Source organism: Helianthus annuus, chromosome 1, assembly GCF_002127325.2.
Source record: "Helianthus annuus cultivar XRQ/B chromosome 1, HanXRQr2.0-SUNRISE, whole genome shotgun sequence".
NCBI lineage: Eukaryota > Viridiplantae > Streptophyta > Magnoliopsida > Asterales > Asteraceae > Helianthus > Helianthus annuus.
The window spans coordinates 47,932,987-47,958,497 of record NC_035433.2 but is presented as its reverse complement, the minus strand read 5'-3'; the positions used below and the strand labels follow the sequence as shown (position 1 = coordinate 47,958,497).

The 25,511-nt window shown below is 39.4% G+C and overlaps 1 long non-coding RNA gene and 1 other non-coding gene across 11 annotated transcripts; one reads left to right on the top strand and one right to left on the bottom strand.

Annotated features, from left to right (window-relative positions):
- Positions 1–3,040: 3,040 nt before the first annotated feature.
- On the bottom strand, positions 3,041–3,147 carry LOC118482814. The gene has a single exon (XR_004868885.1). It is a non-coding gene; the product is annotated as a small nucleolar RNA R71 (small nucleolar RNA).
- A 15,249-nt stretch (positions 3,148–18,396) lies between these two features.
- LOC110881396 lies at positions 18,397–24,085 on the top strand. 10 transcript variants are annotated; one of them, XR_004865431.1, is made up of 8 exons: positions 18,397–18,816; positions 19,440–19,754; positions 20,119–20,192; positions 20,288–20,343; positions 20,972–21,047; positions 21,131–21,201; positions 21,706–21,781; positions 23,861–24,085. It is a non-coding gene; the product is annotated as an uncharacterized LOC110881396 (long non-coding RNA). The 10 variants fall into 10 exon arrangements; XR_004865396.1 differs by lacking the exon at positions 23,861–24,085 and having other exon boundaries at positions 18,397–18,558; positions 18,731–18,816; positions 21,706–21,945; XR_004865412.1 differs by lacking the exon at positions 23,861–24,085 and having other exon boundaries at positions 18,398–18,558; positions 18,714–18,816; positions 21,706–21,945.
- Positions 24,086–25,511: the final 1,426 nt, after the last annotated feature.

Sequence of the window (25,511 nt, the reverse complement as noted above, 5' to 3'; positions counted from 1 at the left end):
CCATCTTCCATCATTTAGAGTGTCTAGTAGTCTCGGGATCAAAGATCGATCATAAGAGTTCTTGTCGAACAAAGGCCATGCTTGGCTAAACTCTTACGTCACTTGGTGAAGACGAATCTTTTATGTATTACTTTTTTGTTTCCAACCTTTGGCTCCTTTTTATTTGGGTATGTACTAATAACTTTAATAACTAGTTTTTTATATTGAATGTGAATTTATTTAACCATTCTTCATGTATCATTGATTCACACATTCGTGTCTTTACGGTCTATATAAAGCACGTTAACTACTTGGAAGAGGGTTAGAAGGGTGGTTGGGTAATTCTATATCTTGTTTAGTGTATAGATCCTGCGAGAACCTGGTTCAAGCTTAGTAAGACTTCACGAGTGGGCGGTACTGTTCGCCTCGGGAGAAGTAACAAACCGCTTGAATCCCTCGTTGATGTGCACAAAATGCAACATATAAATAACATCAATTGTGACATAAAACTAACCCTTTTTTAGTACTAATGTTGGAAAAAGTATGCTTTTCTCTTCCTTTTGTATTTTCAGGATTAAATAAGCTCAAATGAACCAAAGAAACAAAAGGCAGCTAAATCTAACATAAATACAAGAAAAGTAACAAACGTGGCATGCCCGATCCCCCGACAGCATCTTCCAAAGAAAAAGCAAGAAGGCAACAAGCTGAACACGCCCCGTGCTCAGTGAGCACGGGGCCGTGCCCAAGTGCTAGCAGAAAAGACAAACTCATAGAAGCTTCTACTGCTCACCACGGGGCCGTGCCCAGCGGACACGGGGGCGTGGTCAAACCTCCTGCAGGCGCATTTATTGTAATTGCGAATTACAATTAATGAAGAGAGACGGAGTTGGACACGGGGCCGTGCCCAACGGACACGGGGCCGTGCCCGAGCTACTGTTCAGCCTATAAATAGGAGTGCTTGGAGCTCTTGCAACTCATCCCTTGGCACACCACCTCTCTCACACTTCACCCACCACCCACCACCATCATAACACTATCATCCACCACCATCATCCATTGTCCATCGTAGAGTGTGTGAGTCGTCTCGGGATCTAAGATTGATCGTAAGAGTTCTTGACAATCAAATGCCATGTTTGCCTAAGTCTCTTACATCACTTGGTGAAGACAAGTGTCTAGTGTAATACTTTTTATTTTTAATCTTTTGCATTTTTTAATTGGTTTTGTATTAATGACTTTAATTACCAGTTTCTTATGTTGAAGGTGATTCTTCCTTATCGTTTGTCTATGGTGTCTTGGCATTATTTTACTGTCTATATAAAATAAAAGATTTTCACCATTCATATCTCCACGGTCTATATGGAGGTATGTTGGCTACCTGGTCGGGGGTTAAGGGAACGGTTTGGTAAGAGTCTTGCCATTGTTCAGTGTATAGATCCTGCAAAGGACCTGGGTCAAATTTAGTAGGATCTCCTTCAATACCCAAAGGTATTAGATGGCGGGGGTCCAAACTCTTTGAACCCCTCATAAGTTAAACTACTATTAAAACTTTAACCCGGCTACTTAGGACTGTATCCCTACTGACTCAGAGTACTTAGCCGAGGGTAACGTCGCCTTCAAAAGAGGGGCCTCCTACATTATGCATTAATAACTTAATTAATTATCTTTCAATAATCCGACCCTTTAGGATTTTATCCTTGCTGACTCAAACTACTGGGTTGAGGGTAACGTCGCCTTCAAAAGAGGGGCCTACTACAATAACTAAGATAATCTCTTAAACAAGTGCAAAAGTGCGAAAATAATTAAAGGTTACGCTATACACGAGTCGGATCCAAGTGATTCATCTTGTCTATCCGTTTTTATTTTTATTTTATTTTTCAGCATTTTAGTTAGTTTTATTTTCTTATTTTAAAACCTTTTTTCTAACATTTTTGATTTGATTAGACGTTGAGGATAAACCAGTACTAAAAGCTCTTGTTTCCTTGGACGACCTCGGTATCTTACCAACACTATACTACGTCCACGATGAGTGCACTTGCCCATATGTGTGTTTAGTGTTAGAAAATATCGTGTTTTATAAATTTAAAACTTGGCTAAAGAGTGTAAAAAGGGCTTAAAATATATACCTAATATATATATAACACTTCACACGCATCAAGTTTTTTTTGACACCGCTGCCGGGGACACAAGGATTTTAAGAAAGTTAGGAATCAACGACCTAATCATTTTTTTATATTATTTTCTTTTTATTTTTTAGATTTTCCTTAATTTTTCAGCTTCTGCAGAACTCAGCACGGGCCGTGCCTGGTCGGACACGGGCCGTGCCCAGCAGTATCACTAGCAGTTTTTATTTTCCGAGTTATAGAGGGCTGAGCACGGGGCCGTGTCGGTGCAACACGGGGCCGTGTCCAACTTTCCAGTAACAGGGTTCCGGAAAAAAATCACTGTATCTCCAACCACGGGCCGTGTTCGCTGAGCACGGGGCCGTGGTGAACCTCCTGACCAATATTCTTTTCTGTTATTATTGCAGGACTTGGGACCGGACACCACGTCTAAACTCTCTACATAGTGTATGAGCTCCAGTTCTAATAAAGACATAAAAGAACCTCTAGAAGAACCCGAACGCTTTCTCAGAAAAAGACTTAAAGATAAAAACCAAGAGAAGGTTTCGGGGGACCCACTTCTAATGGCGGACCAACGTACCCTCATGGATTACCTACGACCCACCGTAGGTAATCTCGGCGCCGCTATCAATGCACCGAATGTCGAAGCCAGCAACTTCGAACTTCGGCCATAATTGATACAAATGCTTCAAAACTCCGCAACCTTTCATCGGCTTGCGGACGAGGATCCCCATCTACATATTACTAATTTCTTAGAAATATGTGATACCTTTCGGATCAATGGAGCATCTAATGACGCCATCCACCTCCGAATGTTTCCATTTTCATTAAAAGACCGAGCAAAAGCTTGGCTCAACGCCCTACCAGTTGGTTCGGTAAACACCTGGGATGAACTCGCCCAAAAATTTCTATATAAGTATTTCCCTCCCGCTAAAACGGCTAAACTAATGACTGAAATTAATACATATTCACAAGAGGATGGGGAATCCTTATATGAAACTTGGGAAAGGTTCAAGGAGCTATTGCGCAAGTGCCCCCATCACGGTCTTGCGGTATGGCAACAAGTGTCCACTTTCTATAATGGGTTGTTGCCACACACGAGACAAACACTTGACTCTAGCTCCGGGGGACTTTTAGGTAATCGCCGCCCACACGAAATATACAATCAAATCGAGGAAATTGCTCAAACCAATTTCCAGTGGCACACTCCCCGAGGCAATAAATCTATTGCCCCGGGCGCCCATAAGGTTGATGAAAGCACTTCTTTACAAGCCCAAATCGAGACCCTTTCTTCAAAAATTAAAAAGCTAGAAATGACAAAAACGGTCTCGGTAATGGCTTGCGAAGGGTGTGGTGGACCACATGAAAATTCGAGTTGTATGAAAGAAACAGATGATCAAACAGAGTCGGTAAACTACATTGATAATAGACCTAGGCCATCGGGTCCCCCAACGGGTACCTACAACCAAGGATGGCGTAACCACCCTAACCTTGGTTGGAAAGAACCCAGCAATAGTAGTAACCAACAAAGTCTAAATCAACGAACAAACTTTCAACAACCAAGAAATGAGTCACAAAATTTCCCTCAACAACAAGGTGGACGAGAAAGGCTTGAAGATACTATATCTCGCCTCATCTCTGACACTGAAAAGAAAAACTCGGATCGGTTTCAACAATTGGAATCAAATTTTAGAAATCAACAAGCTAGTATACAAAACATTGAAAAACAAATAAGTCAACTAGCTCAAAATTTCTCCGAGAGGCCACAAGGCGCGTTACCAAGTAATACCGAAACAAACCCAAAAGCTCAAGTTCATCTCATAACATTAAGAAACCGTACCGTGGGTCCCGTTGAAGCTCCGCCGCCACCAACCGAGGAAAGCACAACACCGCCCCAACAAGATAAGGCTTCTCCTCTATTTCAAGAGCCTACCAAGGCTCCTCCGGTTCCGTACCCCGGTAGGTTAATTCATCAAAAGACCAATGTGCAATTCGCAAAATTCGAAAGTCTACTAAAACAATTGCATGTTAATATTCCTTTCATAGAAGTCCTAACTCAAATGCCTAAATACTCAAAATTCATGAGGGACTTCCTCACTCATAAAAGGAAAATTGAATCATTGCAATTAGTTAACCTAGGCGAAGAATGCTCCGCCCTCGTACTCAACAAACTTCCCCAAAAGAAGATTGATCCCGGAAGCTTCACAATTCCTTGCTCGATCGGGGAATCCCCCATTCGTAATGCACTAGCCGACCTTGGGGCTAGCATTAACCTCATGCCCGCATCAATGTTCAAATGACTCGACCTAGGAAAAACGAGCCCTACCAAGATGAGTATACAACTTGCCGATAGATCCGTCAAATACCCGCAAGGTATCGCTGAAAATCTATTGGTCAAAGTCGACAATTTCGTCTACCCGGCCGACTTTGTCATACTAGATATGGAAGAAGACACCAAAGTCCCCCTCATACTAGGGAGGCCATTTCTAGCCACCGCACAAGCAGTGGTAGACATGAATGACGGAACACTCACTTTAAAATATGGGGATAAGGAAGTGAAGTTCGGGGTTGGGAAGAGAATAGAGGACAATGACCCAGTCAATTACATGAAGGTTATTGATTCGAGTTTGGATGATGCTCTCCGACAGTGCAACATGGGATGCAAAACATCCCGCTCAAAAAACATATAACCTCACCTTGGGTCTAGCCAAGGACCCTTATAAACGTGGCGCACCACGGAGGCATTCCGCGGAACTATCCTTAGTTTAGTTTAATCTTTTAGTTTAATTTTAATTTGCAGGAACAAAACACACTCGTGATGGTAAAGGATAGCAAGGGAAATGAGAAACATAGCCCCATGCACGAAAACAGGGCCATTCGACAAAATTTCTTCATTACTGTAAGTTCAGCACGGGCCGTGTCCAGCCAACACGGCCCGGTGCTGCACAATCTGCAAGAAAACGCCCAGTTCAGGTAGCTGGACACGGGCCGTGTTCACCAAACACGCCCCCGTGTCCAGGCTTCTGTCCCTTTTTGTTAAAATTTTGTTACTGGCACCTGAACACGGGGCCGTGCCCGGTCTCCACGGGGCCGTGTCCAGGATGTCAGTAACATAAAATTTTGCTTTTAACACCATTTTACACAACGTAAAAAAAAATATTTTTGGGACACATTGAGGACAATGTGTAATTTAAGTGTGGGGGGGATGCTAAAACCCTGAATCTCGCAAGTCCTAATTAACAAGCCTTACACAAAACTCTATTGGAACCGCTAATCACCCCAATTTTTTTTCAAAAATTTATTTTCTTTTTGCTTGTCTAGGTTTAAGTTGGGAATTATAAGATCTAAAAAGGCTATATTTTTACAAATGTACAACCGACAGCGTCGTGATAAAAAAGAACCAACATAAGAAAATTATGAAACGGCATGACAAGCTTAGTTAAAATTTGATTATATATACTTGATCACATAAAAACTCATTCCCACAAAAAGTGAGTTTTGAGCCTTTATTGAGCATACAAATATATATCTTTATACTAAATGCTCATTTTTCGTTTCTTGTGTGAATAGCCGCTTGGTTCTTACGACTCTAGAACTTGCCACGACGATACATTCCCGTCCTTACCAACTTAAACCCAAGTAAGTAAATGATGGAGGCATTAGGACTAACCCTTTTTTTTTTCTTTCTTTCAACACTATTATTTTTTTTTTTTTACCACCTACCCAAAATCCCCCTAGTTAACCCCTTTGAGCCTAAACCTTTTTATTTCTTAACCCTTTTTACCTTTTACCCACCAAAACCCTTTTTCATTTTAAACCCTTTATTTTAGTAACAAAGCTCGGTTTTCATGTGACATTCTTCCTTAAAAAAATGATGATGAAGTTGGAAATAAACAAACAAAGCTCATTGAAACAAAGGCTTGTTTGAATAAACGCTTCATTAAAATAAAAAAATCACAAAAACAAAATGTTTTACGAAAACCGATGCTTTTTACGCCTTTCGCCCTTTCTACTAACCACTAACCCAACCACCCACCTTTAGCCCAAGCCTAACCCTACACCCAAAAAGTCCTCTTGATATATACAAAGGTATATAGTTAAAAAGGAGGAGGATTGATTGCTTGGCAAGCTTATGGTAGGAATAAGTTCCAATGCCGCTTTCGAGTGATTCATTAAAAATACACCTTCGGCCGAGTGTTGAGTGTCTCCCGTGAGGTATGTGAACTTGTATATAAATGGAATTTTAAAAAGGCATGTTATGCCCTAATAAGTAATTTATCTTATGAAAAGTTTTTTAATAAATCATAACGAAAAGGATTGTAAATAAATAAAAATAAAACCTAAATAATCTTGGAAATCCCGACACTCTATGACAAGCCTAAAACCGTCTCTTCTACCCATTCCATTTGGGAGTGAAAAAGCCACTTTATAAAGAGTTTTGCTTGAGGACAAGCAAAGATTCAAGTGTGGGGATATTTGATGTGCACAAAATGCAACATATAAATAACATCAATTGTGGCATAAAACTAACCCTTTTTTAGTACTAATGTTGGAAAAAGTATGCTTTTCTCTTCCTTTTGTATTTTCAGGATTAAATGAGCTCAAATGAACAAAAGAAGCAAAAAGGCAGCTAAATCTAACATAAATACAAGAAAAGGAACAAACGTAGCATGCCCGATCCCTCGACAGCATCTTCCCAAGCAAAAGCAAGAAGGCAGCAAGCTGAACACGCCCCGTGCTCAGTGAGCACGGGGCCGTGCCCAAGTGCCAGTAGAAAAGACAAACTCATAGAAGCTTCTACTGCTCACCACGGTGCTGTGCCCAGCGGACACGGGGGCGTGGTCAAACCTCCTGCAAGCGCATTTATTGTAATTGCGAATTACAATTAATGAAGAGAGAGAAGGAGTTGGACACGGGGCCGTGCCCGAGCTGCTGTTCAGCCTATAAATAGGAGTGCTTGGAGCTCCTGCAACTCATCCCTTGGCACACCACCTCTCTCACACTTCACCCACCACCCACTACCATCATAACACCATCATCCACCACCATCATCCATTGTCCATCATAGAGTGTGTGAGTCGTCTCGGGATCCAAGATTGATCGTAAGAGTTCTTGACAATCAAAGGCCATGTTTGCCTAAGTCTCTTACATCACTTGGTGAAGACAAGTGTCTAGTGTAATACTTTTTATTTTTAATCTTTTGCACTTTTTAATTGGTTTTGTATTAATGACTTTAATTACTAGTTTCTTATGTTGAAGGTGATTCTTCCTTATCGTTTGTCCGTGGTGTCTTGACATTATTTTACTGTCTATATAAAATAAAAGATTTTCACCATTCATATCTCAACGGTCTATATGGAGGCATGTTGGCTACCTGGTCAGGGGTTAAGGGAACGGTTTGGGAAGAGTCTTGCTGATGTGTGTAAAATGCAACATATAAATCACATCAATTAAGGCATAAAACTAACCCTTTTTAAGTACTAATGTTGGAAAAAGAGTGTTTTTATCTTTCTTTTGTATTTTCAGGATGAAATGAGCTCAAAATCACAAAAGAAGCAAAAAGACAACTAATTCTAGCATAAATACAAGAAAAGGAATAAAAGTAGACTGCCCGGGCCCTCAACGGCACCCCCCAAGGCAAAGAAGAGAAAACAGAAGACTGAACACGCCCCGTGTCCAGCGGACACGGGGCCGTGCCCAAGAAGCAGCAGAAAAGACAAACTAGTAGAAGCTTCCATTGCCCACCACGGGGCCGTGTCCAGCGGGAACGGGGGCGTGGTGAAAGTACAGCAGGCGCATTAATTGTAATTGCGAATTACAATTAATGAAGAGAGAGAGTGTCAGACGGGCACGGGGGCGTGTCCAGCGGACACGGGGCCGTGCCCAGCCTTCTGTTCAGCCTATAAATAGGGGTGCTTGGTTTCATTCCATCTCATCCCTTGGCACACCACCTCTCTCACACTCCATCCACCACCCACCACCACCATAACACCATCATCCACCACCATCATCCATTGTCCATCGTAGAGTGTGTGAGTCGTCTCGGGATCCAAGATTGATCGTTAGAGTTCTTGACAATCAAGGCCATGTTTGCCAAAGTCTCTTACATCACTTGGTGAAGACAAGTGTTTAGTATAATACTTTTTATTTTTAATCTTTTGCACTTTTTATTTGGTTTTGTATTAATGACTTTAATAACAAGTTACTTATGTTGAAGGTGATCTTTCCTTATCGTTTGTCCGTGGTGTCTTGGCGTTATTTTACTGTCTATATAAAATAAAAGATTTTCACCATTCATATCTCCACGGTCTATATGGAGGTATGTTGGCTACCTGGTCGGGGGTTAAGGGAACGGTTTGGTAAGGGTCTTGCCCTTGTTCAGCGTTTAGAGGTCCTGCTTGGGACCTGGGTCAAATTTAGTAGGATCTCCTTCAATGCCCATAGGTATTGGATGGCGGGGATCCAAACTCTTTGACCCCCTCATAAGTTAACTACTATTAATACTATAACCCGGCTATTTAGGACTGTATCCCTGCTGACTCAGACTACTTAGCCGAGGGTAACGTCACCGCCGAAAGCGGGGCCTACCACAATTTGCATTAATAACTTAATTCATTATCTTTCAATAATCCGACCCTTTAGGATTGTATCCTTGCTGACTCAAACTACTGGGTTGAGGGTAACGTCGCCTTCAAAAGAGGGGCCTACTACAATAACTAAGATAATCTCTTAAACAAGTGCAAAAGTGCGAAAATAATCAAAGGTTATACTAACACACGTGTCGGATCCAAGTGATTCATCTTGTCTATCTGTTTTTATTTTATTTTATTTTTCAGCATTTAGTTAGTTTTTATTTTTCTTAGTTTAAAACATTTTTCTCACTTTTTTTTTATTTGATTAGACGTTGAGGATAAACCGGTATTAAAAGCTCTTGTGTCCTTGGACGACCTCGGTATCTTACCAACACTATACTACGTCCACGATGGGTGCACTTGCCCATATGTGTGTTTAGTGTTAGTGAATATCGTGTTTTATAAATTTAAAACTTGGCTAAAAGTGTAAAAAGAGCTTAAATATACATCTAAAATATAACACACTTCACGCACATCAAGTTTTTGGCGCCGCTGCCGGGGACACAAGGATTTTAAGAAAGTTAGGAATCAACGGCCTAGTCATATTTTTATTTTTTTCTTTAATTTTTAGGATTTTTCGTAGATTTTCAGCCTCTGCAGAGCTCACCACGGGGCCGTGCCTGCTGAACACGCCCCCGTGTTCAATCATTGGAACTGGCAATCCTGTTTTAAGTCAGACAGTAAGCTGAACACGGGGCCGTGTCCACTCAACACGCCCCCGTGCCCAAGATTCTCTTACTGAAAACAGAACCGTTAGATCTCGGCGGTTGGTAATTTCTGACACAATCATGAGTGATAGTAATTCTTTTTACTTTCGGCACTCTTATGGTATGTGGTGTCGATTATGTGGAGGCGAACATGAGGAATTAAAATGTTATTTTCTCAATTATAGGCCCCACTATATAGACCCACCGATTCCTTGTAATCTTAAGAGGAGCGAAAGTAAAAATAAGCACTATCTCTCCCTCGAATGCGCCCAACCAGATATTCTAGGAGAAATGCTCCTTGACGAGTTATTTCAACTAGAAGAGCTAATTCTCAATTGGTCAAAAGAACTTAGGAAGGATTTTATAGATCCATCCCAAGATGATGACCATGAGGAAATGTTGGAACCGCATTCCGACAACCTCGTTGCTCCCGAAAATACCTTCATACCTAGAAAAGACTTGGACGATAGTCGTCCCTGTGTCGATTGTGCCGTGAAGGACTCCCCATCGACTTCGTTCGATGCATACATAGACCTGAGCGATTCGGCATACACCTTCTTTAACGAGAGCCCGGAAAAGGGTTGGACTTGTCCACCTAGAATGAAAATAGGAATTACCCTCACCGATAACCTCTTGCGTTCTCGCCTTAGTATAGGACAATTAAGGTATCTTAGGCACTTTGGGGTTGTTCCAACAAATCAAGAACCACCAGATATAAATAAACTCCTTAGTAGCGACAAACTTCATAAACAGCTACCCGACACGGGGCCGTGCCCGGCCAACACGCCCCCGTGTTCACCAAAAGATTCCCTTCTGATCAGAACATCAGAATACGGACAAATTGTGTCAGAATTTCATCTGCACACGGGGCCGTGTCCAGCGAACACGGGGCCGTGTCCAGAAGGCTGTCGTTTTCTATAAATGCAGCTAAAAATCCTGCACATTTGGACCAACTTGGGACAGAGATTTGAAGGAATCTTCTCTCAAACAATCCTAGGTAAGTCTAAAAGAAGGTTCCAACAACCCATCTTGTCCTTTCCTCTTCTAGACATTTCCTTCTTTTCATCTTTCTTCAAGAACTACCATGAAAAGTTTGAATTCTTCAACCTTTGTGGTAGGAAACAATGAGTTTTGATCATGGAATCTTGGTGAAAACATGTTGTGTAACATTGTTTAAAGTTATTTATGACCAAAAAGTCTACATAAATTCAGAAAATAACTTAAAAACCCAAGATTCCTTGCTTCGAAATTCTGCAGAAAGATGAACACGGGGCCGTGCTCAATGAGCACGGGGCCGTGTCCAGAAACTGTTTCGTCATATAAACTACTTTTGGTTTATTTTTCGTAGAATGGCGAGTGAAAACAGCGAAACATCATCCGTTTATTCCTCAAACAGCCGAAGGGGAAGAAGGCCATCCGTTGAAGCTACACTTGTGCACTATGTGATAGCATTGAGGGAAGCTCTCGACGAAATGACGTCAGTAGAGGAGGTCCTAATTGACCGTATTAACGATCTTACGATGGGACTTGAAAGTAGCTTCCAAGAAATTAACCTTTTGCACCAAAGGTTAAACATTCTGGTAGCACCTCCTATGGAACCAGTCCTTCCACAACAAGACTGGAACTTGGCACTCGGAGTTAACAACCCTACCGGGTGGGAAGACTTTTCCGCAGAACCTCCCATGGAACACCCACAAGAAATTCCAGCGGAAGTGGAAACTCCTCAAACTAATGCAAATGAGCCCTCTTTTCTCCTTCCAAGGGAGGTAGAGGAGTGGCTCGCCGACATATGAGGAGGAACACACCCGGAAGAAGGAGTTCTAAAAAGCCTTATCTAACCAAGATTAGTAGCTTCTTGGAAATTTTGCTAAATTAGAATAAAACATAGGGCTAGAACTCCATGGTTTAACATTTATGTACTTTCATCTTTAACTTTATGTAATGTCTCTCTATGTTTGCAATGATATGATGGTTTTTAAGATTGATGGTTGTTTTACGAATAAAACACACTTATGGTGGTAATGGATGAAAAAGGGAACGAGAAAAATGGACCCATGCACGAAGAACAGAGCAACCCGACACAAATCTCCATCACAGAAGGCTCAACACGGGCCGTGCCCAACCAACACGACCCCGTGCTGAGCCACCTGCAGAAAAACACCCAGTTCAGGTAACTGGACACGGGCCGTGTTCAGCGGACACGCCCCCGTGTCCAGGCTTCTGTTTTAATTCTTTAATTTTTGCCACTGGCACCTGACCACGGGGTCGTGCCCGGTCACCACGGGGCCGTGTCCAGGATGCCAGTAACATAAATCTTTGCTTTTTAACCTACTTTTACACATTCTAATCAACCAAAAACCTTATTTTTGGACACATTGAGGACAATGTGTAATTTAAGTGTGGGGGGATGCTAAAACCTTGAATTTTGCAAATCCTAAATACAAGCCTTACACAAAACTCTATTGGAACCGCTAAACACCCCAAATTTTTTCAAAAACTTTTTCATTTTTTTTATCATTTACTTGTCTTAGTTTAAGTTGGGAATAATAAGTTCTAAAAAGGTTATATTTTTACAAATTTACAACCGATAGCGTCGTGATAACAAAGAACCAACATAAGAAAATTACGAAACGGCATAACAATTCTAGTTAAAAATTCGATTATATATACTTGATCACATTAAAAACCCATTCCCACAAAAGTGAGTTTTGAGCCTTTATTGAGCACAAAAATATACATATTTAGACTAAATGCTCATTTTTCATTTCTTGTGTGAATAGCCACTTGGTTCTTACAACTCTAGAACTTGCCACGACGATACATTCCCGGTCCTTACCAACTTAAACCCAAGTAAGTAAGTGATGGAGGCATTAGGACTAACCATATTTTTCTTTCTAAACCATTATTTTTCATTTTTTTACCACCTACCCAAAATCCCCCTAGATAGCCCCTTTGAGCCTAAAACTTTCATTTCATTACCCCAAAACCCTTTTTACCCACCAAAAAACCCTTTTTATTTTTCACCCTTTATTTTAGTAACAAGCTCGGTTTTTCGTAAACTCGCCTTTTTATGTGATGAAAAAAAAAAAACAATGATGAAGTCAAAAACAAACAAAAGCTATATAAAAGCTTGTTTGGAGAAATACTTCAAAATAAAAAGTCACTAAAAACAAGGTATGTCACGGAAACCGACGCTTTTTACGATTTTCGCTTTTTTTTTCTAACTAACCCAACCGACCACCTTTAACCCAAGCCTAACCCTTCACCCCAAAAGTCCTCTTGATATTTACAAAGGTAAAAAGTTAAAAAGGAGGAGGATTGATTGCTTGGCAAGCCTATGGAAGGCGTAAGTTCCATGCCGCTCACGAGTGATTCACTAAAAAAAATCTACACCTTCGGCCGAGTGTTGAGTGATCCCCCGTGAGCTATGTGAACTTGTATATAAATGGAATTTTAATAAAGCATGCTATGCCCGAATAAGTAATTTATCTTATGAAACGTTCAAAATAAATCATAACGAATAGGATTGTAAATAAATAAAAATAAAACTTACAAGGACCTTGGATTCCCGACACTCTAGGACAAGCTAAAAACTTTCTCTTCTACCTATTCCATTTGGGAGTGTAAGCCACATTTAAAGAGTTTTGCTTGAGGACAAGCAAAAGTTCAAGTGTGGGGGTATTTGATGTGTGTAAAATGCAACATATAAATCACATCAATTAAGGCATAAAACTAACCCTTTTTAAGTACTAATGTTGGAAAAAGAGTGTTTTTGTCTTTCTTTTGTATTTTCAGGATGAAATGAGCTCAAAATCACAAAAGAAGCAAAAAGACAACTAATTCTAGCATAAATACAAGAAAAGGAATAAAAGTAGACTGCCCGGGCCCTCAACGGCACCCCCCAAGGCAAAGAAGAGAAAACAGAAGACTGAACACGCCCCGTGTCCAGCGGACACGGGGCCGTGCCCAAGAAGCAGCAGAAAAGACAAACTAGTAGAAGCTTCCATTGCCCACCACGGGGCCGTGTCCAGCGGGCACGGGGGCGTGGTGAAAGTACAGCAGGCGCATTAATTGTAATTGCGAATTACAATTAATGAAGAGAGAGAGTGTCAGACGGGCACGGGGGCGTGTCCAGCGGACACGGGGCCGTGCCCAGCCTTCTGTTCAGCCTATAAATAGGGGTGCTTGGTTTCATTCCATCTCATCCCTTGGCACACCACCTCTCTCACACTCCATCCACCACCCACCACCACCATAACACCATCATCCACCACCATCATCCATTGTCCATCGTAGAGTGTGTGAGTCGTCTCGGGATCCAAGATTGATCGTAAGAGTTCTTGACAATCAAGGCCATGTTTGCCTAAGTCTCTTACATCACTTGGTGAAGACAAATGTTTAGTATAATACTTTTTATTTTTAATCTTTTGCACTTTTTATTTGGTTTTGTATTAATGACTTTAATAACTAGTTACTTATGTTGAAGGTGATCTTTCCTTATCGTTTGTCCGTGGTGTCTTGGCGTTATTTTACTGTCTATATAAAATAAAAGATTTTCACCATTCATATCTCCACGGTCTATATGGAGGTATGTTGGCTACCTGGTCGGGGGTTAAGGGAACGGTTTGGTAAGGGTCTTGCCCTTGTTCAGCGTTTAGAGGTCCAGCTTGGGACCTGGGTCAAATTTAGTAGGATCTCCTTCAATGCCCATAGGTATTGGATGGCGGGGATCCAAACTCTTTGACCCCCTCATAAGTTAACTACTATTAATACTATAACCCGACTATTTAGGACTGTATCCCTGCTGACTCAGACTACTTAGCCGAGGGTAACGTCACCGCCGAAAGCGGGGCCTACCACAATTTGCATTAATAACTTAATTCATTATCTTTCAATAATCTGACCCTTTAGGATTGTATCCTTGCTGACTCAAACTACTGGGTTGAGGGTAACGTCGCCTTCAAAAGAGGGGCCTACTACAATAACTAAGATAATCTCTTAAACAAGTGCAAAAGTGCGAAAATAATCAAAGGTTATACTAACACACGTGTCGGATCCAAGTGATTCATCTTGTCTATCTGTTTTTATTTTATTTTATTTTTCAGCATTTAGTTAGTTTTTATTTTTCTTAGTTTAAAACATTTTTCTCACTTTTTTTTATTTGATTAGACGTTGAGGATAAACCGGTATTAAAAGCTCTTGTGTCCTTGGACGACCTCGGTATCTTACCAACACTATACTACGTCCACGATGGGTGCACTTGCCCATATGTGTGTTTAGTGTTAGTGAATATCGTGTTTTATAAATTTAAAACTTGGCTAAAAGTGTAAAAAGGGCTTAAATATACATCTAAAATATAACACACTTCACGCACATCACTTGCCATTGTTCAGTGTATAGATCCTGCAAAGGACCTGGGTCAAATTTAGTAGGACCTCCTTCAATACCCAAAGGTATTGCATGGCGGGGGTCCAAACTCTTTGATCCCCTCATAAGTTAAACTACTATTAAAACTTTAACCCGGCTACTTAGGATTGTATCCCTGCTGACTCAGACTACTTAGCCGAGGGTAACGTTGCCTTCAAAAGAGGGGCCTACCACATTATGCATTAATAACTTAATTAATTATCTTTCAATAATCCGACCCTTTAGGATTGTATACTTGCTGACTCAAACTACTGGGTTGAGGGTAACGTTGCCTTCAAAAGAGGGGCCTACTACAATAACTAAGATAATCTCTTAAACAAGTGCAAAAGTACGAAAATAATCAAAGGTTACACTATACACGAGTCGGATCCAAGTGGTTCATCTTGTCTATCTGTTTTTATTTTTATTTTATTTTTCAGCATTTTAGTTAGTTTTATTTTCTTAGTTTAAAACCTTTTTTCTAACATTTTTTATTTGATTAGACGTTGAGGATAAACCGGTACTAAAAGCTCTTGTGTCCTTGGACGACCTCGGTATCTTACCAACACTATACTACGTCCACTATGGGTGCACTTGCCCATATGTGTGTTTAGTGTTAGATTATAAATTTAAAACTTGGCTAAAAAGTGTAAAAAGGACTTAAAATATATACCTAATATATATAACACTTCACACACATCACTTATCTATAAACTACTATTAAAACTTTAAACCGACCCTGCGGGACTGTATCTTTGCTGACTCAGACCAATGAGTTGAGGGTAATGTTGCCTGGAAGGGGGCCTACCACTTTTTGCATTAATAACTTACTTAATTATCTTTCAATAATCCGACCTTGCGGGACTCTATCCCTGCTGACTCAGACCAATAGGTTGAGGGTAACGCTGCCTGGAAGGGGGCCTACTACTATAACTTAAAGATAATCTCTTAAAATGTCCAAAGTGCGGAGTCATTAAAAGATACATAAAAGAGGAGTTGGAACCAACTGATTCATTATTGTCTATTTGTTTTTCCTTATATTTTATTTTTGTTTTTTAGTTTATCATTTTATAACTTTCAAAACTATTTCATCAAAATTTGGTTAGATTAGACATTAACAATAAGCCGGTATTAAAAGCTCTTGTGTCCTTGGACGATCTCGGTATCTTGCCATCACTATACTACGTCCGCGATGGGTGCACTTGGCCTAACATGTGTGTAGAGTGATAGAATTATATTGTATTTTATAAATTTAAAACTTGATTCGCGAGTAAAAAGAGTTAAAATATATCTAAAAATCACACACACCCGCACATACGTCAGTACGCGAATGATATAATTGGATGGTTACCATGTTTACTAAAAGTTAGTGTATCATGTTTCATGTATGTGATAATAAATCTTGTTGTTGTGATTTAGGTAAAGCTTCACTTTAGAAGGATTCGCGATGCTTGGAACGAACACACTTGCACCTTTCGCCCTCAACACGCTTCCGAGCTAAGTTATGCGACCGAGACAAAACTTTTGGGTTGAAAATTTAGTTTAAAAGTTGTTTTGAATTGTAAGTAAAGTTAACTTGTTGGTACAGCTATGTTTTAACATTCGGTTCGTCAAACTTGGTAAACTTTTGTGACTTTAAGTATTGTATAAAAAGAAAACTTTAGTTAGCTTTCAAAATTCGTTGCATCTAAAATCCTCGTTTTTTACCTTATAAGAAATGGGCGTTTCAATAGAGTGTGTGCAACAGTTGCAAGTGAGGCCTTCTCACCTTTCTTCTTCTCAGGCTCTTCAACATACGAGGAGTAGACATATTAATTGAAGGATTTTGGGAGTTTTATGAGAAACTTGAAGAATTTATGGATTTCGGAAGGTTTTCTGGGAAAAAAGTTGAAGCACAGTCAAGAAAAACTTAAAGATCTTCCAGGAAATCAAGAGAGAATGAAGAAGCAAGAGAGATAGGGAACCGTTTCTAGGGCTTCCATCGAATATTGCATTTAATGAGATGGGTAACCGTGCAGGCCCACTAGTTCATCACATAAGAAGCAAGAAAGATCTGAGACTAGTTGTTGGTGCCTTTACATCAACAATCATGCCCGTTATTCAGGAATCAACATCATCTGTTCATCCACATACCTCAAGCGTCACCATAGAGACTCCAAGAGGAAATCCAAGAGTCTCTTTTGACACTAATCAGTTCTTTATATTGTATCCTTCTACTGCATATCGAGAGAGAAAGCTTGAACTTGCTCATGTAGATGTTCATGATTTACATGAAAGAGTATTTGTTAGTGCAGTAATGTCTATCGCCTCCGTCAATCAAAACCGTAGCCGAAATAGAAGTAAACTAGACTTTATGATGTAATATTTAGGAAAAAGGGCAAGGTGGCAATCTTGTAAATAAGGGGAAATCCCTTATGCCTTGTGCCTATAAATAGGAGCCTTAGGGTTTAGTTTTAGAACTTTTGGTGCTTAGAGAGAGAAAGAGAGAGTGAGTCTAGAGAGAGAAACTATTGCTCAAGGTGATTCGTGGTGCTTGTACTTGTCGTATATTCAATAGAATCACATTTGTATTACGTTTCATGTGTTTCGGTCTCGTCCGTGCACGGATTCCGCATGTTGCACGGTCGGTTCGCAATCGTTTCGGAGTCGAAGCCGGTCGTAAATAGTGGTATCAGAGCAGGTTCTCGGTTACGAAGATCAAACGCACAGATTCATACAAGATTTGATCAGATTCAGAGCCAAAATCATCCAGATTTGTCAAATTCTTCATATTTTCTTGTTCTTCACGTTTTACACTGAATTTTGCAAAATTGACAGGGTTTTTACGGTTCAAATTGGCTGATTTTTTGATATGTTGTGCGAAATTAGCTGACCTATAACCCTACAAATTTTATGGTCAAAATTCCAAGCCGTTTGGGAGAAATCTAAGATTTTTGGTCCGAAAAAGTTGTGAAAATGTTGAAACACTTGACCGAACGGACAGCTGTTCGTTCCATTGTATTACTTTTTCAATTCATTTTAAGTAAGTTGACCTGTTGACTTGCAAGCCGATCGGACAGCACCAACCGATCGGTCAGCACCAGCCGATCGGACAGCACCAACCGATCGTTCAGCGTTCACCCAATCGGACAGCGTACAGCTTATTCACTTCATTAAAGTCAACTCTGATTTTTGTCAGTCAAAGTAATAGATTGTAGACGGTGGTGTGCATATGATTGTTATTAACTGTTGTCATAAAAATCCATATTGTGCATGTGAGTGATTGTTGCCACTACTACAATATCAAGCATAAGACGGTGTTCAAGATCTTTTTTAGACGGTGTTATAATAATAACCCCGTCTTAAAATCAACTCCTCACATGGCCGTTGTGCCAATCCAATTAAAATATTCAACAAAATTTCATATAACCCCGTCTTATGCTTAAACCCCGGCTTAAAATCAATTCCTCACGCTTTAGACGGTGTTCCCTTCGAACACCGTCTTATGCTTATATATGCAACCTTTAGATGGTGTTTTTGAACACCGTCTTATATACTCATTCTAACAAAAAGAAAAAAAAATTAAAGCCCAAAAACTTCCTCTCATCTCCCAAGGACCTCACCTCTCCTCTCCACCATCTGCTCGCCGCCTGCTCAACCTTACATGGTTCCAGCCCTAATCGACGAACCCTAAACCCTAATCAAACATCACGGTCCCTAAACACATTTGAAGAGGTGATGAAAACCCTAACCTTCTTTTTATGTATCTTGTTGGATTGTGTGTATATCTGGTTTTATATCTATAATATATATATGTGTATTCAAGATTATTGGGGATTTGAAATCTTTGAAAGCATAGTAGTGTTTGAAATAGGTTTGTTATTATCCAGATATTATTATGTTGTAGAGACCCTGTAGAAGGTGCGAGGGCAGCCATGGGTGTCATCGTTCTCGATCTTTATCCCGGCCTCAGAATCAGCCCCCTTTATCTCGGTAAATTTTCCCCTTTTGACCTAGATTCGTCATTGATTTTTGTAGATTTGTTGGGAATTTATTGTTTTTGTGATTGAGTTATGAAACCGTGGTTTTGTTTAACTTAAGGTTAAAACATTTACATACATACTCTAATAGTTTACCAGTTAGCTTGTTTTCCTTTTGAGATATAAACATCTAGCTTTAATTATTAGTTCCTTTGTTGTGTCATATAATAACAGGGATTAAGAATGTCCAACCCTTTATCACATTCTAGATTTTATCCTCTAATTACTGTAGCTAATGCTCAAGCTGAAAACGCATCAATGATAAGTATGTATGTTTTTTTTCCTTTTTTTTTAAATTTTCTTAGTTGCTCGCATAGTTATTAAAGCAAGCGCCCAGGCGTGCCTAGGCGCAAATAAAGCCTCGGGCCCAACAAATCGCCCTGAGTGCGCCTCGCGCCTTTAATAACTATGCTACAGGTCATAGTTATTAATGCGAGCGCCTAGACGCGCCTTGGCGAAAATAAAGCCCCAGGCCCAACAAATCGCCCTGAGTGCGCCTCACGCCTTTAATAACTATGGTTGCTCGTGGTTTTGTATATTAATATTGATTGTGTATGTTTATATGTATGTGTTTAGGACGCTTTGTGCTCAAGGTGCGCTTGTCCCGAAGAAGGTTGAAGGGAAGATTTTGCTGTGCTTAAGGTGAGGCAATATGGGTCGGCTTGACAAGGGCATAGTGGCTGCACGTGCTGGTGCTTCTAGCATGATTCTTTGCAATGCTGAAGCCAATAAAGATGAAATAATAGTTGATCTTCATGTGCTGCTAGCGACACACATCACTATGCTGACGGGCTTTGTCTTTACGCCTACCTTAACTCTACCATGTAACAACCATCATTCCAACATGGGCTGGCCCGACCCGACCCATTTTTTACATGTCATGGTGAGCTGGTATAATTTCCTTTTCTATAGTAGCATTTGAAGTGTTTTGTTTAATTAATTAATTTTTGCTTATATATGGGCTATAATTTATAAATGACTTTTGTTTTCTTTAAAAGACTTGCATGAAACAGGTTGCTAGAAACTGCTTAAATGTGTGTCATAAATGTGTCATAAAAACATGACACACAAATGCATGTCATGTTAATTTTATGACTCCTCAATCAACGACACGCTTTTGCGTGTCATAATTACTGTTTTTATGACACACAATGTGCGTCAAGAAATGTGTATTTTCTAATAGTGACATTTTTAACTGTTTTAGATTTATCATGTGACAAACTTTATGATTATAATTTATTCTTGCATGTTTAAGTGATCAATTGCAGAATGCAGAACCATGAAGCATACACTGTAAATGTGGTTGCTAGTTTTTTATCTTCATACAAGGTACTTTGAATCTTATCATAAATTATAATCATTTTGTTTATTTATTTATTTATTTATTTTAATCTAGCTGCTTTTGTAACTATGAATCTTATTAGGATCACTTGGAGCCTGCTATTGCCAATTTGAGGAAGCTGCTACAGAGCTTGAAAGGGTACATTGTGATTGCTTCATACTTCATTATACTCCCTTTATACATTAAAAGTGTCCTAATAAGAATTATGAGGCATTGGTGAAAGTCATCTTATAAGTTGCATTTGTACACTAAATATTCCAAAACGCATAAAATCATTTTATCTAGAGTAAAATGCCATTTTCGTCCCTGGGGTTTGGTCAGTTTTCGACTTTCGTCCAAAGGTTTGTTTTTTCGTATTTGGGTTCAAAAGGTTTGAAATCTTGCCATTTTCATCTGGCTCGTTAACTCCATCCATTTTTCTCCATTAAGTCACATGTATTTCTGTCTTTTTTGTTAACTTAAAGGGCAATTCAGTCTAGCGGATTCAGTCAGGGCTATTTTAACGGCTTGTACATAAAATGAAAAATACCGAATTGCCCTTTAAGTTAACAATAAGGCGAAAGTACCCCTGACTTAACGGAGAAAAATGGATGGAGTTAACGAGCCGGATGAAAATGGCAAGATTTCAAACCTTTTGAATCTAGATACGGAAAAACAAACCTTTGGGCGAAAGTCGCAAAACTGGCCAAACCTCAGGGATGAAAATGACATTTTACTCGTTCATTTATAACATGTATTAAATTTACTAGAGTTTGTTCTATTGTAGGTATTAGTATATAATCGTTCCAGATGAAGAATTTTTGCATGATATCAAGCAAAGGGGAAATATTGAGCAGGCCAAGGTGTGGTTCCACATCAGCATTTATATGTTATTAGTGGTTGATTATTTGCATTACACCTTACATTAGCAGTTAAAATTGTGCAGATTGTGAATATCTTTAATATAGTGGAAAGCATTAAAGAGCACTTTTATAGTGCAATTGATGATTTTTCTAGGTAAGTTGAATCCCTTAGGTTGTTGACTTCAGTTTATGAAATATACTTATTTCAATTAGAGAAACAAGCATCTTTCCATTACATATCTATCACATGACTCGTTATTTTGTTACAAACACACTTAACTCATTTATGTAAGAGGTGTCAGTTTTGTAAGTGGCTAAATATCATGAATTCGTATAATTCATTTCTGTAAGAGGTGTAAACGAGCCGGGCCGAGCCCGAGCTAGTCTCGAGCTCGGCTCGTCGTACTTTTATGAAGGTCAAACTCAGCTCGGCTCGACCCTATATATTTGGGCTCGTTTAGACTCGCGGGCCTAAACGACTTGTTCGAATTTTTAACCGTTTTGATCATGAGTATAGCATAATGCAATAGGGCTTATATGGTATTGTTCTGATAATGTGGAATAGCATAATGCAATAAGTTTGAATAACTGATAGTTTACTAGAGTGCATCCCAACTTAATATATTTTGCTCGAGTCTGACTTATTTAAAATATGCAGGAAGACATTGAACTTATGGCAGACGCAAGTTTGGAAGCTTTTAGATTTTCCATCTCTTGGTCCAGACTGATCCCAAGTATGTTACCATCAAAGGTTTCATTTAATTGGTTGTTTTATGTTTGACTTAAACAAAAATTTGAACTAGTTAACGTTTATGTGTATATATGTATACATCAATAGTTTGGTATGTATTGGAGAAAGTTGGATATAGAAGTAAAATGGAATTTTGATTTGATTTGATTTGAAAATGTTCCATTGGTAAGCTTGATGTATTTCTGGAAAACCTTTTTTTTTCAGCAAATGTTTGTTTATAAGACAAGACGGTGTTCAAAATATTTGTTTTAATTAATATTTGAGATATTAAAAGACGGTGTTCATCAACTTTAAGCCGGTGTTAAAATGGAACACCGTCTAATAAGACTTGATTTTAAACCGGTGTACTTTAAGACGGTGTTGAAAACACCGTCTTAAAACCCATATCACCCCGTCTAAAAATCTGTTTTGTAGTAGTGTGCGGTCCAATAGGAATTTAGGTGTCAGCATATATTTGATTTTTTTTCGTTCTGATTGCACATGAAGAGTAATAGGATGTCGGCCATTGTTAATTAATTGCTTATAAATTGTCAACCTGCATGAGAAATGATGTCAGTCCACTAAGTCTTTGAGGTCCAATTGAAACATAATAGATTCAGGTTGCATGTGAATACACTATCAAAAGTTGTTAAAGGATATGTCAGTCATTAATATGTGCAAGTGTAATTGTCGATTTGTTGGCTATCTTTGAATTGATTGCACATGTAATTTCATTAAAAGTCATATTAAAACTGATTCTTGTCGGCCATTTAGAAATTAATTGATTGTTGTGTGTGCATGTGATTAAGTGATATTGACAGTTTGCGGGTACTTTGACTGATATTCACTCGAACAACGTCCCAACCGATCGGACACCTGTCCGATCCACTGCACCATACTCTTTAACGCAGTTGACTTTGTTGACATGCCAGCCGATCGACCGACACCCTGTCCGATCGGCTAGCATCTTACCCGATTGATCAACATCCCGTTCGATTGACCCACATCCCGTTTGATCGAACAAGCCTTAATCCCGTCCGATCGACCCACATCCCGTTTGATCGACCCACATCCCGTCCGATCGAACAAGCCTTAATCCCGTCCGATCGACCCACATCACGTTCGATCGACCCACATCTCGACCGATCGAACAGCGTCCACCCTATCGGACAGTGTTCACCTCACACTTTATAATTCATTAAATGTATATCATGTGATGTATAGTTGAAATTGAAATTGTGTCTGCAAAATTTTTAGAGGTCCAATTAGATTGAGTCTATTATCAAATTAGTCAAGATAAGTTCACATGGTTCATTCGCATCGGTCCAATAAAATTCAGTTTGTGTGCATGTAATTTTTATCCTTGTCGGCCATTTATATTTGCATGAGAATAAAGTGATTTGTGTGCATATGAAGCTATTGAGTGTTGTCAGCCATTAATTGCATAAGCATATGATTTGTTTGTTTGCATGTGACTATATCATATATGTCGGCTGTGATTACAAATTTCCATATATTGCATGTGATATTGTTTTGAATATCAAAGATCATCGTTGAAATCAAAAAGTTATAACTCTACCCGTTCGACCATGCATTTTGTCATCTTGTGCCATTGATTGAAGCGTTGTTCGATTGGACAGCCCATTCTATTCAAAGCATAGTCCAGCCGATCGGACAACATATTTGTCGTGTAGCGCCAATCGATCGGACAGCATCAAAGCAAGCTAGCCGATCGAACAGTGGGTCGTATGGGTTGTAAACCGATTCAAAGTCATTTGATCAAGCCATAAAGCTAACCGACCGGCCAACATATTCATTTGTCAATTCAGTGTCACTCGATCGAACAGAGGGTCGAACGAACTGCTACTTTATTCAAAGCATAGTTAGCCGATCGGACAACATCACTATCCGATCAGACAACAAAAGTCACTCGTTCGGACAGCAACCCCAACCGAACGGACAGCATCCCCATTCGATCGGACAGCATCAATACTTGTCATTTCACGTTCAATCAAGAGTTATTTCACATTTTATTGAGTGTTATTATCAGTTTAAACTGATCGTTTGTGTGTTTCATTTGCAGGTGATTCAAGGTGATTCAAGATACACAAAGTGCAAATTCAAGACACAATTTGAAGATGTCGAGCAGCGGTGAAGAATTTTACAACACGTTTTACAATGCTTTTACTTCAGAATCATCCGAAAGAAGATCCGAAACAAGAGATTATTCGAAAGAGATTTCAGATAATATGAAATATGACAATATGTATGGAAACCTACAGAAACCACCGAAATTAATGAAAGTTGAGGATTATAACTGGTGGAAAAATCGGTTTGAGGGTTGGGTAAAAGCTTTTGCACCTGAAAGTTGGTTAAAATTAAAACAGGAATATAAAGAACCAGCAAAAGAAGGAGGAAAGTTATTAACCGAAGAAGAGTTCACAGAAAGAGATGTAAAAAATGTTGTAGCTGAATACAAAATGATCACATTGTTACATCAGTCAGTCAGAGAAGACATTATTTCACTACTTGAACATGAGAAAACATCTAAGGGTTTATGGGAAGCTCTAGAAAGAAAATGTGTGGGTAGTGCTGATATAGTTAAGAACAAAAAGAAGTTGTTAAGAAAAGAATTTGATTTGTTTGGTTGTTTAAAGAACGAGTCTGTTTCGAAGATGATTGAGAGATTTGGACATCTGAAGATGGAACTCGCTAGGCATGGAATCGTGTACTCTCAGGAAGACCTGGTTGATAAACTGTTTGATTCGTTACCAGATGAGATGGACTGGCAATACTTTGCATTGATGCTGAAAAACACAATCAAGTCAGAAGATTTGACAGTGGATCTGCTTATCGAAAGACTAGAAAGCCATGAATTGGAGATCAGAAAAACCAATAAAGTCAACAACACATCATACTAACAGAATGTGGAGCTGTATTACAGAGGTGGTATGATACCGAAGACTGTGTCTCCAAAAACAGCATTTTCTGGAGAGAGTTTAAACACAGTGAATCAAGAAACTCCTAGCAGTGGCTATCATGGTGGTTCAGGGTCAAATACTTCAAATCAATCTGCTTCAAAGAATCTGTTTCAATGCAACATTGCTGTAGATTTAAAGAATGCTCAAAATTTCAGTGAAGAATCCGCAAAACAGCAAATGGTGTTCTTAGCTTCTGTGTTAGAATCGTACGAGAGTCTCGTGGCAGGCAAAATTGGAAACACCAATCTAACAAAGGAAGGCTACAATCAAATCTGTCACACCCCAACTGATGGTGGAATCATCGGGGCGCGTCACTAAGCGAAACAGATTGTCCAGAAGTTCCCACAACAACTATTATTACAAATTCAGTTAAATGATACGTCCCATACCGTATCCCAAATAAATAAACAAGTTATCATAGAAAGCAACTAGGCAAATAAATTCCGTTCCGACAACTTAGATTCAATTATTATTACAGACAATTGTTTATTATTTCTAGACTCCCTAGCCTCGATTTCATCACCACGCGCCTAAGCATCCTAGAAACTTAAGCACCTGTCACATACGTTAAAATAAAGTCAATACATAAAATGTAAAGGTGAGCACACAAGTTTAATAATAGCATATAGAGTTCGAATAGTTTACGCATAACTAGGCACGTACACAGAGGAAAACGATGCATGTTAATTATCGACATGGGACCATCGATACCAACGACTGCGGGTTGACTGTCCGAGACGGTTTGCAATACAT